Raw genomic sequence first — 17,646 nt, forward strand, 5'->3', positions numbered from 1 at the left:
GAAAACTTAAAAACTCTAAGGACTGACAATGGATTAGAATTTTGTAATGAAGAGTTTAACATTTATTGTAAAGAAAATGGCATACAGAGACACAGGACAGTTAGAATTACACCCCAACAGAATGGAGTTGCAGAGAGAATGAACAGAACCATTCTCAACAAAGTGAGATGCTTACTGTTGCAATCTGGACTATCACAAGGTTTCTGGGGAGAAGCAGCTTTAACAGTTGTGTACTTAATCAACAGGAGTCCATCCAGTGCAAATGGATTCAAAACTCCAGAGGAAAAATGGTCTGGTAAACCTCCTAACCTATCTAATCTTAGAGTATTTGGTTGTGCAGCATATGCACACCAAAGTGTTGGGAAATTAGAACAAAGGGCTATGAAATGTGTTTGTCTGGGATATCCAGAAGGAGTTAAGGGATATAGGCTTTGGGTTTGGGAACAAAGAGGATTTAAAACCATCAATAGCAGGGATGTAATATTTAAAGAAGATATTTTTCCATGTTTGCCTATTTCTTCTAACCCTAGTGCAGGTACAAAAGACACTGAAAATGCAGGTAACACTGAAAATGAAGGAACTGGATCTATTCAGGTGGAACAAACAGTGAACACACCTGAACAGAACCAGGGAGATCAGGTTCAGGTGGAACCTGGGGACCAGGTTTAGGTGGAACCTGATGATGATAATACTGGCCTTATTGATGAAGGGACTCAAGAAGACTTGGGCGATTACCAATTGGTCAGGGACAGAGGTAGAAGGGTACCAAAACCTAATCCTAAGTACAACTTTAATATATGGGATGAAGACATTGCATATGCCTTTATGAGTGAGTTGGAAATGGTCAATAATGAACCTCAATCATATGAAGAGGCCATTAAAGGACCAAATTCCAGGAAATGGAAAGGTGCAATGGATGAAGAGATGGAATCTCTTAAGAAAAATAGAACCTGGATTGTGGTGCCTAAACCTAAAGACAAGAGCATAGTTGATTGCAAATGGCTATTCAAGGAGAAAGAAGGCAGACCTAAGAATGAACCTATAAGATATAAGGCCAGGTTAGTGGCCAAAGGGTTTACACAGAAAGAGGGTATAGATTTTAATGAAGTATTTGCACCAGTTGCAGAATACAAGACTATAAGGATAATGCTAAGTCTAGCAACTCAATACAACCTGGAAATAGACCAAATGGATGTTACTACTGCTTTCCTACATGGTGAACTAGAGGAGGAGATCTATATGAGGCAACCTAAAGGCTATATTGAAAAAGGGAAGGAAAACTATGTCTGCAAGCTAGTTAAGTCACTGTATGGATTAAAACAGTCACCTAGGCAGTGGAATAAAAGGTTTGATGGATTTATGCTAAAACTAGGGTTTTCCAGGAGTTACTATGATCATTGTTTGTACTACAAAGGAACTGATATTAATAAAGTCATATATCTACTTCTGTATGTAGATGATATGCTTATAATCAGTAAGGAAAGAGCAAGAGTAAACACAATGAAGGGCCTACTCAAGACTGAGTTTGAAATGAAAGACCTAGGGGAAGCTACTAAGATTTTGGGAATCTCTATTAAGATAAACAGAGCAGAAGGAACACTTAGCCTAACTCAGGAAGACTACATACACAAGATAATTGAGAAATTCTCAATGAAGGGATCTAAAATTGCTAGCCAACCTATAACTACACAGTTTACACTATCTAAGAAGCAATGCCCTGAGAGCAAAGCTGAGAAGGAGGAAATGAGTAAAATTCCCTATGCTAATGCTATTGGATCTGTTATGTACCTAATGGTAAGCACTAGACCTGATCTTGCTTATGCTATTAGTGTACTTAGCAGATTCATGACAAATCCTGGTAAGACACACTGGCTTGCTATGAAATGGTTACTAAGGTATCTAATTGGGACAACTAAGCTAGGACTCAAGTACAAGAAACAACAAGGAAGCACATCAATAGAATGCTTCAGTGATGCAGACTATGCTGGGGACAGAGATAGTAGGAAATCTACATCAGCCTACATACTATTACTAGGGGGAATTGTGTAAGTTGGAAAGTCCAATTACAACCTGTTGTGGCATTATCCACAACTGAATCAGAGTACATTGCAACTACAGAAGCTATTAAAGAAAGTATATGGGTTAAAGGAGTCCTAGAAGAGCTAAAACTACTAGACTCAAAACCAGTTATTTACTCTGATAGTCAGAGTTGTGTGCACCTATGCAGAAACCCTATGTTCCATGACAGAACCAAGCACATAGAGATAAAGTACCACTTCATCAGAGATAAAGTGACACAGGGACACATAAATATTGACAAAGTACCTACAGAAGAAAATCCAGCAGACATGGGGACTAAAGTGATCACCCTATCTAAGTTTAAACATTGTTTAAACTTAATAGGGTTGGATCAAGGATAATGTGATCCTTTGGATCACAGAGCTATGACCCTCAAATTTGACTCGACCACTACTATATCAGCTCAGTGAAGGTTTAGGTGGAAATTGTTCGATTAAACCTCCACTTACACTGATATTAAGACTAAATACAACTTAATACAAAGGACAGAAAAGGAAATGCATGCAAAATCCCTAAGTTGACCTTCGGTCTCTAAAAACCCTAACAGAAATTAGTTAGAATGGATTTGGTTAAATCCACACCTAACTAATTTCTGTAACTACCTAACTAATGCATTCAGAAGCAAAAAATAGAAACCCTAGATCTATATATACCTCAAGCAACAACCAGATCTGGGTGGTTGAGTGAGTTCTTCAAGATCCAGGGTGAGAAGACTTGAAGAAGGAAGAATCCAAGCTCGTACATGCACAGAAACACAACAGAGAGTTAGATCTAGAGAGAGAGAGGGATTAAACACTAAATACATGTATTAAAAGGAGATTACCAGTCTGAAATTGTTACCTGTGACTTGGAATCTTCATTGTTGTATGCCTGAAACATTTTGAGAGTGGAATCGAGCTCTCAAATTCGAGGAGCAGCTCAAATGGAGACGTAGCCAATTTATTGGTGAACTTCAGGAAAAACTTGGTGTTCTCTAACCCTAATCTTTCTGGTTTTGTGTGTGTATATGTGTAGAGATCAGATCATTGTAGATCTGATCTTGTTGCTGGGTTTGTGTTTGGGATTTCTGGGTTTCTAGGGTTTGGCTTCGAGTTTCTCAGAGAGAAACTCTCTGCTAGGGTTTCGAAGTGAAACCTAAGGAAGAGAGAAAGTGATTGGGAAGGTTCTCGAGGCTTGGGGTTTTGTTCAAATACAAAACGCTGTCGTTTTGGATGTTCAGACTTTGAAAAGTCTTTGAACAGGGAAAGGTCGAAATTGACCTTATCAGTGATTTGTTTTGTTTGTTGGTGTACGGGGCAAGATAGTAAAATCCTATCTTAAAATTCCTACAGAAAGTTAATATTTAAGTTGATATTCATCATGATACTTAAATATTTGAAATTTTTCTTTAATATTTAATTAAATAGGAAAATTATATTTTTGTTGTAAATTAATTTTTATTAATTTTGGGCCAACATAAACTTAGAATAATTTTTCCAGGATTTATTTTTATTTTATTTTAAAGCATTTTTCAAAAATTGTATTCTTATATAATTCAATTTTTCGAAATGCAATATATATTTATAGAAAGTTAAATTTGAGTTGTAAATTAATTTAAATTAATTTTGAAACAACTTAAATTGAATAATTTTCTAAATATTTATTGGAAATTATTACTAAGATGAAAATATGAATTATTTTCATATCCATCTAAGTATAATTTATAAATATTAAATTAAAATTTATATTTAGAATTTTTCTTTCTAAATTAGAAATTTTAATTAAATAAATATATATATTTAAAATAAATATTAGAAGAAAATACAACTTTCATTAAATAATGAGCTTTATTATTAGGACATTCGATCTCCATTGTTGGTTTTACATAGCTTTTGTTTTAATGAGTAATCCTCCCTAATGGAGGAACGTTCATTAGCAAGTTAGCACCGTTTAATCTCGAAAGATAAGTATATTTGTAAGTGTTTTATATGGTATTGATCATCCTAATGGTGGCGACTGTATTTGACTTACAAAATATGAAACAATGGTGGAAGCTCATAAGATAGAATAGCCTTGACTCTCGCCTAAACGGGACAACGCTGGATTCCAATCTTGATCGAATAAAAGGTTGCTAGAATGTTTATCATTTTAGATGAGCTGACAACTCTATTCAATGGATGGTATCACTGACTCTCGCCTAAACGGGCACTGATATCAGTTTGTTGAAGACCTTGGAAATTATTTAGGATTGTATGTTTTAGTATTTTCACCTGTCATTCCTACTAGCTATATGTTTAATAATTTCTGAATTGTGTATGAATTTATATTGAACCATGTTATTTTCTGTTATTAAATTGTAGTTTAATTTCGAATCTTCATTGTTAGTCTAACTTGGTTTGTTGTTCTAATGAGATAAATCCCTAATGGATTTTCACCATTAGACAAACATAATAGTGTTAGATCTCGAAAGATAAATATTGTAAATGCAACATCTAGTTGTTCATTAATTGATGACACCTTAGACTAGTATTTACAATATGAAACAAGAAGATTATATAAATAAGATTATTTTGACTCTCGCCTCTCGAAGCATCGTTGGATTCTTATTTAAAAACGAAATTATCCTAATTCCTCTTAGCTTATTCATTTCGAATTAGCTCTACAACATATCATTGGATGAATGGTCTATAAATCATTTCATGTCATTTTATATTTTCTCTTAAGATGTTAAATGACACATATGATTATATTCCCGAAATTCTATCCCAAAATTATATAAATTCTCAATCTTAGAAATCTCCTACTTGTATGGACAATTCAACTTAGAGTTAAATTAGTAGTGGTGGTCTAAGAAAGAATTACTCATTATACAGTTACACTTTCACAAGTGTTTAATAGCCATTTTCTATCAATGGATTCAAACTATATGAGTTTAGTATTCTCTGACCAGAATCCACTTGCACTATTCTAAGAACTCTTTGATGTAACTAAATCAAGTCATCAAAAGACACAACCATATTTTATAAATCTATGGCATTTGTATCTTGTACATAGTGGTTTTGACAAGATCATTCTCTGCAAAGAATTAATATGCCTATATCCACTGAAAGTAAGTTCATCTCATTCGCAGATGGATGTACATTCAAGGGTGGATATGAGTTTTCGTTGTATTCTTAAAACGATCACTCTAGATTTTACCTTATGCAAAAGAAATCTGAAATGTTTGAAAAATTTCATGAATTTCTAGCAATTGTGAAAAACCATCAAGGTAAGTGGTTAAAGATCTTGCGAACTGATAGGGGTGGAGAAATAGTTAGTTGATATTCAGTTCAAAGATCATTAATTTGATTTCTGAATTATATCCAAACTTACCTCCCCAGAAATTCTATTTGCATATTGATAATTAGTTACTAGTCGTTGCCTAAATCCTTCTATGTTAATATAATTTCAGAATGATGCAATGGTTGTATACTTAATGTAAATCATTACTAGATTGATGGATGACCTAATCGAAATCTTAAGAAAAGCTAGAACTGCTAACCCTGGTTTGCATGTTTGTTAGCTCTTCTAAGTGATTAGGGGTGGAACATCCCATAGTCAATAGATAAGAAAGTGTTTGTCTAAACAAATACTACTTTTCTAAGAAAATGACTAAGTCTGAAAATAAAGTTGCAAATAAAGGAGATATTTTTTCTCTTGACTCCAAAAGTTTTCTATCATCTTATTCTACATATGATGATCTCATTGCCTCTGTTGTCTTAACACCACCGAAGAGGTCAATACCATTTAGTTTTCTTAGACATAATTCACGGTACCTTGTTGTAGTGGGAGGGTTTCTAGGAACTCACCTTATTATGACTTGGAGACACTAGTGATTAAAATCCATTGTGAGTTTAAACAAGTAATGGATTTTTCGTTTATAAGTCTATTCAATGGACTTAATAAAACTTCTTGTTCCTAGTATTATATGTTTGAGTTTATCTAAACCTATGGCTTATGGTATACCTGGTAATTACTTACTCTAATGCAAGCAACTTACTGTTGGGTTTTATGCCCTAAATAAAACTCTTTACAATCTGATTAGTTATCAATAAAAGAAATTAGAAGCGATTGATGTTTGCATGAATTTTACATGCTAATGGTTTAATATGTTTAATATGTTTATGACATTCATACACACAAAATCAGTTAAATCCAGATCATATGTTTATTCACAATTACAGTATCGTCAACACAGTGGAATGTGATTGTGATCATATGAATCAAAAGTTTTGGTCCCTGTTTCATCAGTGTTATTGGATTTACACTAATGTGATAATCAGCGATGATGTGTACTTACACTTGGAGTAAGTGTTATGTTCTTTCCAGGACATTAGTAAAGTATACTAGTTTCGAATGTATGGAGTATACATTGGACTGGACCGATATTGCAACTAAGTTAAGATATTACAAACTTACCGTTATACATATCTTTCCAAGTCAATATCAGTAGTTGATCTTAAGATTAAAAAGAATCTAAATCCTGATATGCTTGGGCTCAACTCGGGTCTATTCATGTTCTTTGATTTATTAGTTAAGCCTACTTTTGGGTCAGGGTGATACGTATATTTTGGGAACATGATAGTATGATTGAGTGGGAGTGCTGAACATAAATATGGAATCTATAGCTTCTACTGGTGTATAGAAGTCAAGTGATGATTCCCTTCGAGCTTAGCAAATAGAAGTAAATGGATGAGCTCTTGTTTAACTGACTAATTATTAGATCACTAAACACCATTTACAGGTAGCTAAGTGTTTTAAACGGCAAAATACATTGAGGGGTGAGAACGGTAAAGAAATCCCATCTCGATGTAAATCATCTATATAGAGGATCTTTAAATCACAATAAGATTATAACAATGGTTAAATGAGATAGTATATTGGTATCGTGAAACATACAATATGCTCTATATAAGTCTGAGAGTGCAATTCTAAGTTCTAAGAGTGGATTCAACGAAGAATTAATAAGTAGGAATTTACTTGGTAAATTTGGTTCACTTATTGGAAGCTCAGCATATAGATCCATGGTCCCCATTCTAGTTGAGAACATTCTGCTTGTAAGACTCATTAATTGATTCGTGATTGATCAATTATAATTCTAAAGTTAGACTATGTCTAATTTTATGAATTTTCACTAAGCAGGGGTGAAATTGTAAGGAAAAGAGTTTTCTGGGTTTATTTATTTATTAATGGACTTTATATGTCTAATTAATAATTAAATTAAATGACAATATTATTTAATAATCTTTTTTAGTTATTAAATAATTAGTTTTGGCATTTAAAAGGTTAGAATTGGAAAATTGGCGTTTTTGAGAAAATAGAGATCAAATTTGATAAAATTGCAAAATTAAGTGAGGCCCATTAACACGATATGGTCGGCCACTTAATGATGATTTTTCAAATTATTATTTTCATTATTTTAATGCCAAATAATTTTAAACCTAGACCTAGTAGTTGCCTATAAATAGAAAGTGATGGCTCAGTCAAATCACAAGTTTTCAGATTAGCTTTCTGACAGAAATTTCTCTCTTCAGAAAACTGAGCCTTCCTCACTCTCTACCTTGGCCGAAATACCTCTCTCTCTTTTCCCTTCATCTTTTTCGTGACCCAAGTGAAAGAGTAAGTGCCCACACACAGCAAGCAGTAACTCAATCATAGATTGGAAGACTGTGAAGGATCAAAGCTTGAAGAAGGAGGACATTCGGGCTCAGATCTTGATTATACTCTGCTACAGAAAGGAATCAAGGGTTAGAGATCTGAGTGGAAGGAGACATTTATTCCGCTGCATCAATGTAAGGTTTTCTTAACTTTATATGTGTTTATTTTATCGTTTTAGAAAGTTCATATTTAGGATGTTTAAACAACATACTTGTGAGTAGATCTAAGATCCTGGTAAAATAATTCCCAACAACTGGCCTCAGAGCCATGGTAATTGATTTACTTACATGTAATTTGGACTTTAAAACGATTGTTTGTATGTTCTTTGGATGGTATCATGTTGTATTGAGTGTTATTTGATGATTGATTGATGTTTGTGAAATTTTCGTGAAAAATAATTGTGATTTCGTTTCTGGAATTATTTTATTGGATAGTATGAAAACAAATTAAGCAAGTTAGCCTTTTACAGAACTCAATTTGGATTTTATTTGAATTAGTTATGATGTTTTGAAGATTTGACAAAATCGGGGTGTGCTGATATTTTCCTGCGATCGCAGAACTGTCCGTACAGTTTCGAATTTTTTCTTTTTTCTTCAATTTTTCATACTTTTTCATGGAATTAACTTCCAAATTTTTGTATGGTTTTGTATATATACTATTACTATTCCTAATTCAATTCTAATTATCATTTTGAATTAATTTATTTTTTTTTTAATTTAATTCAAGATATTAGTGTAATTTGAATTTGAATAGAATTAGTATTTATCTTTTTGCTTAAAAATCTATCTTATTTTTAAATTTGATTATATCTTATTTTTTTAAGGTCAGATTTTATGAGATATTTTTAATATCTTTTAAGATATTTTAAAAATATCTTATCTTTTAAGATTTTTTTTTTAAAATTATATATTTTTAGATATTTTGACCTTATTTAAATTTAAATAAGATATTTGTAATCATGTAATTTTAAATAGATATAAGATATTTTACTAAGTTTTAAATTTTGTTATTTTATTTATTCAAATTAAATTTAAAATCTGAAAAGATATTTCTTTTATCTTTTCTAATTTTTTATTTAATTTTTATTTTTAAAATAACATTTAATATTTAAAAGTAGTTAGTAAATTTTTGAAATGATATTTAGGTTGGTTGAAACCTAATTTTTCAAAATAGTAGGTTTAATTTTAAATATTTATTTTTAAAATAATTTCAAAATTTAAATTTATTTTTTTATTTTATTTTCGAAATTAATTAATTTTTTTTAATTTTATTTTTTTCGAAATTAATTAAAATATTTTTTTTAATTAAATTTTTTTTATTTAATTATTAATTTCGAAATTTATTTATTTAAAATTAAATAAATCCTACTTCCAACTATCCAGCTAACCTTGTTGCAGGAGTATATGGTTTAAACTTGTGTGTAAGTTTTTCAAAACCTATTATTACTTGATTGCAAATAGCCATGGTTACCATTTGCCAGATCTAATGATCTGATGGCTCCCTTGGTCAAGATAATAATTTGTAACAGGTAAATTTTACAATCTTCTTCCATCTGTGTATGACCTAGCAACATGATAGGATCCATCCAAAGTGTGCCTGTGTGAGCCTATATGTTTATTTTATTATATAGATGCATATAGGTTGTTGCTAAATAAAATGTCACACCATGATAGATTTTATTTAGGTCCATTTAGTTATTGGACCTATTCAATTAATAACAGTTATTCATTTTAAGGTTAAATTCCTCTCTTTTGGGCCTTGTGTGAGAGTTGGGAGCCATAGAAGTGGGTACGACATACTGAACCCAGCACCCCCTCACATGAACTACCCCAATTGTGAAGGCCCATTTGACTGATTTGAATAACTGTACTAGGTTAATTATATTAGTTTGACCTAATAAAATTGAATTAGCAACATAATTAACTTTTAAAATATATGAAAATTTATTTTTCATTTTAATATTTTAAAGTTAATTTTAAGAAAAACACTTTTAGTTTAGATAATATCTCTAGACAAACTATTTGTATTTTTCTTGTATTTAATTAAATATAGAATTTTAACTAACTAGATTCTTTCTGGAGCTTATTTAATTAAATATTCCTATTTAAGTTATAAATTAGTTGTATCAACTGATTTTTCTTAACTAACTTAAATTTGAATATTTGATTTAAATTTTAAATCAAGTTGAGGAATCTTAGGCATTAGTTATTAAAGATTCTTAAGATATTTTTTTTTAAGTTAATATCTTTTCAAATATTAACTTGAAATGGAATATCTTAGATATTTTTTCGTTAATATCTTTTCAAATATTAACTTCAAAAGATATCTTCAAATTAAGTGGTTACAACTTAATTTGTGATATTTAATTAAATCTAGATTTGAAATTATTTAAGTTTTAGATTTTTTCTATATAACTTAAATTAGATATTTTTTCAAATTTTGAAAAGATACTTAGTCAAATAAGATATTTTCTAGATAGTAATTTCTAGACTACTTATTATTTCTAATATTTAAATAAAAAAATCATACTTTGTGAAATTAATTATTTAAATAATTAATTTTGGTACAATTTTATTAAGTATATTTTTCCTAGTATTAAATAGAAATTAATAATTAAGCCTTCTCTACACTTAATTATTATTTCTTGAATTTAATACATTTAATTAAGTTGAAAAATCTAAATATCTAAGTTGATTTTCATCATGATACTTAAATATTTATTGATTTTTCATGACACTTAATTAAATAGAAAATTATTTTTAGGTTGAAATTTAATTTTTCAACTTAAATTTTAATAATTTTCAAAATATATATATTTTTTTTTATTTTATTAATCAATTTCGAAAATTGCATTTTATTTATGCAATATTTTCGAATTTTTTTTTATTTTGAAAAATAGATTGAGTTGTAAATTAATTATTTATTTTAATTAATTCTTGGACCAACTACAATCAATGATTTTTTCATCTAATTGATTAATTTAAAATAAATGAATTTAAAGTATATATATATATACTATTAGAAATTGAATTAACCAGTCAAAAGAAAATCTAGATAGGTGATATTTTTGCTTGAAGTATTTCTTTTCTATTTTTATTATTTTTCGAAAATTGTATATTTTATATACTTTCGAATCCAATAAATATATTCTCAAAGGAAATTTTTAAGTTCTAATTATTTATTTAATTCAACTTAAATTAATTTCCTTAATATTTATATTTAAGATTATTACTAAGATGGAAATAATTTATTTTATTTCAATCAACATCTAAGTATAATTTTATAAATATTATATTAAATTCTTATTTTTGAATTTTAATTCTTAATTTAGAATTTAATGAGATTTATTTATTAGAATAATAAAGAAAATACATTTTAAATAATGAGCTTTATTATTATTAAGATATTCGATCTCCATTGTGGGTTTTACACCGCGTTTGTTTTAGTGAGTAATCCTCCCTAATGGAGGAACGTTCATTAGCAATTTCGCACCGTTTAATCTCGCATGATGAGTGGTTTGTAAGTGTTTTATATGGTATAGATCACCCTAATGGTGGCGACCATATTTGACTTGCAAATTGCGAAACAATGGTAGAAGCTCATAAGATAGAATAGCCTTGACTCTCGCCTAAAGGGGACAACGCTGGATTCTGATCTTGATCGAATAAAAGGTTGCTAGAATGTTTAACATTTTAGATGAGTTGACAACTCTATTCAATGGATGGTAGCTTTGACTCTCACCTAAACGGGACACTGATATCAGTTTGTTGAAAACCTTGGAAATTATTTAGGATTGAATTTTTTAAGTATTTTCTCATATCATTCCTACTTGCTATGTGCTTATAATTTCTGAATTGATTTTGTGTTAAACCATTATTAATTTCTATTTGTTGATTTCTATTATTTTTTAGTATCCTGTTTTGTCAAAATGAATCCCATGTTATCATTGTTGACTGAAAACAAGCTGAATGGATCTAACTTTAATAAATGGAATGAGAACATCAATATTGCTCTCATAGGAGAAAGTGCCTTGTTTGTTTTAACTGAGCCGTCACCTGAAGTGCCTGGGGACAATGCTTCCAAAGCTGTTAAAGAAAAATATGAGCGTTGGCAGAAAGCAAATGACAAAGCTCTATACTTTATGCTTTCTAGCATGGTTGACACCCTCAAAACTCGGTTTTCTAAAACTGAGAAGGCTGCTGAAGTTATGACGAAGTTAAATGAGCTATTCGGTAAGGCATCGCTTCAGTCACGCTTTGACGCGACTAAGAAGTACATTAACGCACGGATGGAACCTCATCAAAACGTGCGTGACCATGTTCTCCTCATGTCTAGTTATTTCCAAGAAGCCCAGGATCATGGTGCTGAAATGGACAGTGCTACTCAAGTAAGTCTTATCTTGAATAGCCTGACTCCAGCATTTCTACCATATACATCAAATTATGTAATGAATAAGAAGGAAATTGACTTTCATGAATTAGTCAATGACCTTCAAACTTATGAAAATTTGATTGGAGGACCCAAGAAGAAAGGGAGTAAACCTCATAATCCTGGTAATGGTAATGGGACGATAAAACCTGAAGCAAATGTTGCCTCTGCTTCAAAGCCCAAATCGAAGAAGAAGTGGAAGAACACCAAGAAGCGAGCAAAAGCCATGAAAAAGGCTGCTCCTTCTGGTGATGCTACACTTAAAGGAAAGTGTTTCCACTGCAATGAAAAAGGTCATTGGAAACCCCAGTGTCCTAAACTTCTTGCAAAGAAACAAGGTATTTCCATTTATAAACTTTAAGAGTTTTAGTGAATTATTATCCAATTGGATTTATGATTCTGGACTAACTTTGTTTATTTGTTTTCTTCTTCTTATAGGCCAAGCTACTTGAACTCAATTGAGTTGGATCAGTAAGCTGGACCAAGGGTGAAATCGTCCAGATGAAGATGAAGCTCTTCAATTTTTTGAATTAATTGTTTTAGTTTAAAGACAATTTGGATTTCAAATTTTAGTCAGGAATATTTATCCCTGTTTCTCTCATATTGTTGCAATACATTTTTTTTTATTATTAATAAAGTATCTTTTTTTTCGAAATTCCCTATTGCAATTTATGAGATTGAGCTTCATTTAATTTTATCTTCATCAATTATTACCACATTATATTTGTATGTTTGTATGTGTAAGTGTTATTATTATTGATGCAAATTCTATAATATTTACAACTCTTCATAGAGTTATATTATATAAACACTAGAAATTATTTCTATGTTTATCAATAATTGTTCATTCTCATACAATTATTAAGAATTTGTTTAATAAAAGGATCTTATGATCTGATAGGGGTGGAGAAAAGTTAAGAAAACTATGCAGTTCAACGATCTTTTATATCTAATGAACTCTGGATAGTATTCAACTCCACATAAACTCTATCACACTAAGAGAATCATGATCTTTACAAACTTTAGGGATGGATCATAATCTCTATATACTTAGGGGTGGAGGTTATCCATAGTACCCTATATGTATATTCTTAGGGGTGGAGTATATTCCACAATTCACTATGTAACACATATCTTGTTTAAACATAGAAGTAATATAATGAGTCAGCTATTGTCAAAATAAATTATTGATCTTGATTATATGTTCCATTTCGATTTTACTGTTGTAAGTAAAAGTTTGATACCTTTGAAAGTTCTTTGTTAAAGTTTCACACTACCTTAATTGAGTGGGAGAATTTTAAAGTTCTATACCCATCTTCATTAGGTTGATAATTGTGATAGGTACTTAAGAACACTACTGGAAAGCAAATCTAACCATTCACATGGATAGGTATAGCTTATCAGAATTATGAGAATAAGATAAAGAACTCTAGTTCAGTCCATTCGAATGACTTGAACCAAGAATTCTTAATCCTCATAAAATTTTGATGGTATCTTAATTTTGATTACTTTATCTCTGGCATGTATTTTTTCACTTCAAATACTAGTCTGCTATGTTGATGACTTAGTCTTGACTTAAAGTTTCAGACTAATACAAAAGTCACAACTAGGTAACTCTCCAAACAATCAGAGGTTAAAAGTATTATTTAACCAGACATCTGCAATTGAGTGGGAGCTATCTGAGATGTAATCAAATAGGGAACATTAGAAGATATTCAAGAAGGATTTATGTAAGTGATCTATATGACAGATATTAAGGAACTGTGTATCAGTTGTCTTTGTATCTCACCATCTAATTTCAAAATTATATAAGATGGTGCTTACTTTGGGGGTGGAGGAATTATTGAATAATAATTCAAGCTCTACCAGAGAAGAATTGTAACTTGGTCTATTCGAAAATACCAGAAAGTTATATCACTGAAGAAAAGTCTACACTGTATTATCTCAATTACATATTTTAAAATATGAGAGATATGTCTTCTGTTAATTCAGATGTACTTTTAAAACAGTAAAGATTTCAGTATCCCTTGATGAGTAAAGCATATAGTAAAGGATGTTTCATAAGTGTATTTATGAACTAGTTTCCAGTATTTTGGGTGGATTAAAATATACTACACTTGATCTGAAGATCAAGACATCAGATTGACCTATTTGCACAGTTTGTTTTATATTAGTGCAAGTGGGAGTTTGTTGGGTTTTATGCCCTAAATAAAACTCTTTACAATCTGATTAGTTATCAATAAAAGAAATTAGAAGCGATTGATGTTTGCATGAATTTTACATGCTAATGGTTTAATATGTTTAATATGTTTATGACATTCATACACACAAAATCAGTTAAATCCAGATCATATGTTTATTCACAATTACAGTATCGTCAACACAGTGGAATGTGATTGTGATCATATGAATCAAAAGTTTTGGTCCCTGTTTCATCAGTGTTATTGGATTTACACTAATGTGATAATCAGCGATGATGTGTACTTACACTTGGAGTAAGTGTTATGTTCTTTCCAGGACATTAGTAAAGTATACTAGTTTCGAATGTATGGAGTATACATTGGACTGGACCGATATTGCAACTAAGTTAAGATATTACAAACTTACCGTTATACATATCTTTCCAAGTCAATATCAGTAGTTGATCTTAAGATTAAAAAGAATCTAAATCCTGATATGCTTGGGCTCAACTCAGGACTGCTATTCATGTTCTTTGATTTATTAGTTAAGCCTACTTTTGGGTCAGGGTGATACGTATATTTTGGGAACATGATAGTATGATTGAGTGGGAGTGCTGAACATAAATATGGAATCTATAGCTTCTACTGGTGTATAGAAGTCAAGTGATGATTCCCTTCGAGCTTAGCAAATAGAAGTAAATGGATGAGCTCTTGTTTAACTGACTAATTATTAGATCACTAAACACCATTTACAGGTAGCTAAGTGTTTTAAACGGCAAAATACATTGAGGGGTGAGAACGGTAAAGAAATCCCATCTCGATGTAAATCATCTATATAGAGGATCTTTAAATCACAATAAGATTATAACAATGGTTAAATGAGATAGTATATTGGTATCGTGAAACATACAATATGCTCTATATAAGTCTGAGAGTGCAATTCTAAGTTCTAAGAGTGGATTCAACGAAGAATTAATAAGTAGGAATTTACTTGGTAAATTTGGTTCACTTATTGGAAGCTCAGCATATAGATCCATGGTCCCCATTCTAGTTGAGAACATTCTGCTTGTAAGACTCATTAATTGATTCGTGATTGATCAATTATAATTCTAAAGTTAGACTATGTCTAATTTTATGAATTTTCACTAAGCAGGGGTGAAATTGTAAGGAAAAGAGTTTTCTGGGTTTATTTATTTATTAATGGACTTTATATGTCTAATTAATAATTAAATTAAATGAAAATATTATTTAATAATCTTTTTTAGTTATTAAATAATTAGTTTTGGCATTTAAAAGGTTAGAATTGGAAAATTGGCATTTTTGAGAAAATAGAGATCAAATTTGATAAAATTGCAAAATTAAGTGAGGCCCATTAACACGATATGGCCGGCCACTTAATGATGATTTTTCAAATTATTATTTTCATTATTTTAATGCCAAATAATTCTAAACCTAGACCTAGTAGTTGCCTATAAATAGAAAGTGATGGCTCAGTCAAATCACAAGTTTTCAGATTAGCTTTCTGACAGAAATTTCTCTCTTCAGAAAACTGAGCCTTCCTCACTCTCTACCTTGGCCGAAATACCTCTCTCTCTTTTCCCTTCATCTTTTTCGTGACCCTAGTGAAAGAGTAAGTGCCCACACACAGCAAGCAGTAACTCAATCATAGATTGGAAGACTGTGAAGGATCAAAGCTTGAAGAAGGAGGACATTCGGGCTCAGATCTTGATTATACTCTGCTACAGAAAGGAATCAAGGGTTAGAGATCTGAGTGGAAGGAGACATTTATTCCGCTGCATCAATGTAAGGTTTTCTTAACTTTATATGTGTTTATTTTATCGTTTTAGAAAGTTCATATTTAGGATGTTTAAACAACATACTTGTGAGTAGATCTAAGATCCTGGTAAAATAATTCCCAACAACTACTTTAGTAAGAAGCTGAAGCATTTTCTTTCCAATGGCAATCTATAGAAGCTTCGCAACTTCTAAGCATAGATTTTATTTATCTAAGGAAAAGTCTCAACTATTCCAGAAAAGATAAAGCCATGAAAGAATTTCTTAAATCAACAGTGAAAGGTCTCAGATATGCTTTAGTATGAGTAGATATCAGATTAATCCAGAAGAAGAACATTGGAAGACAATCTTAAGATTAAGAAGAGGAACTATATGTTAGTCGATAAGGGTGTGTTTAAATCTCTTAGACTACACCACATCAGATTTCGAGACTTGCCTATGTGCTAGAAAGTGTGCTGATAAGATGGTGATTACTCTGGGGGTGGAGTAGTGATTTTGGAGAAGTGTAAAAACATATCTGAAGTCTCTAGGTCTACCAGAGAAAGACTGAATGTTAAAGTTGCAAGAAATGTACTTATTCAGTCTAAGGAAAGTTCTATACATTTGTGGCACCGTTCCAACTTGTCTTAACTACTAGTGTTATTTTCCTGATTAACCAAAAGTAGTTGCCAAAAGTATAGAATCCAGTATCCCAAGAGAGTAGACATATAGAGAGGAATTTCACATTATCAAAGATTTTGTGATTAAGGAAGAGTAATGGTGGAGAATAGGTTGTGTTTAATTCAACCTTTCAGATCCTATTACGAGGAGTTTACTACTACTACACTTGATTTGTATATCAAGATGTTGAAATTATTTGAAATGCACATTTTGTTTTATATTAGTGAAAGTGGGAGTTTGTTGGGTTTTGTGCCCTAAATAAAACCTATTTCAATATAATCAGATTTACTTATTAATAGATATTAGAAATAACATTTTATGTTGCATGGTTCACATGATTTATTTCATGATTATATATATATATAATGTATGAATTCTATTTAAGTCCAGAACATATGAATTTGTTAAAAATTATAGTGTTGTCAGCACAGTGGAATATAATCTTAATTATATGTTCGAAAGTTTATTCCCTGATTTGTCAGTTCACTGGATTTAGACTGACTTGATAATCAGCGATAGGTATTCTTACACCTTGGAAAAGTGTTATGTCCTTTTCAGGGCATTGGCAAAGTTTACCAGTATCAGATGTATGGAGTATACATCGGAAGGGACCGATATTGAACTTTGATTAGATATATTAAAATTTACAGTAATATCTATTCAATTCAATATCACCTGTTGATCCTAGATCAAATGATCTTAATCCTGATATGATTAGGTTCGATCTCAAGAGTACTATACATGTTCTTTTATTTGTTAGTTAAGCCTACTTTTGGGTCAGGGTGATACGTACATTTTGGGAACATGATAGTATAATTGAGTGGGAGCG

Source organism: Cannabis sativa, chromosome 3 (assembly GCF_029168945.1).
Source record: "Cannabis sativa cultivar Pink pepper isolate KNU-18-1 chromosome 3, ASM2916894v1, whole genome shotgun sequence".
NCBI lineage: Eukaryota > Viridiplantae > Streptophyta > Magnoliopsida > Rosales > Cannabaceae > Cannabis > Cannabis sativa.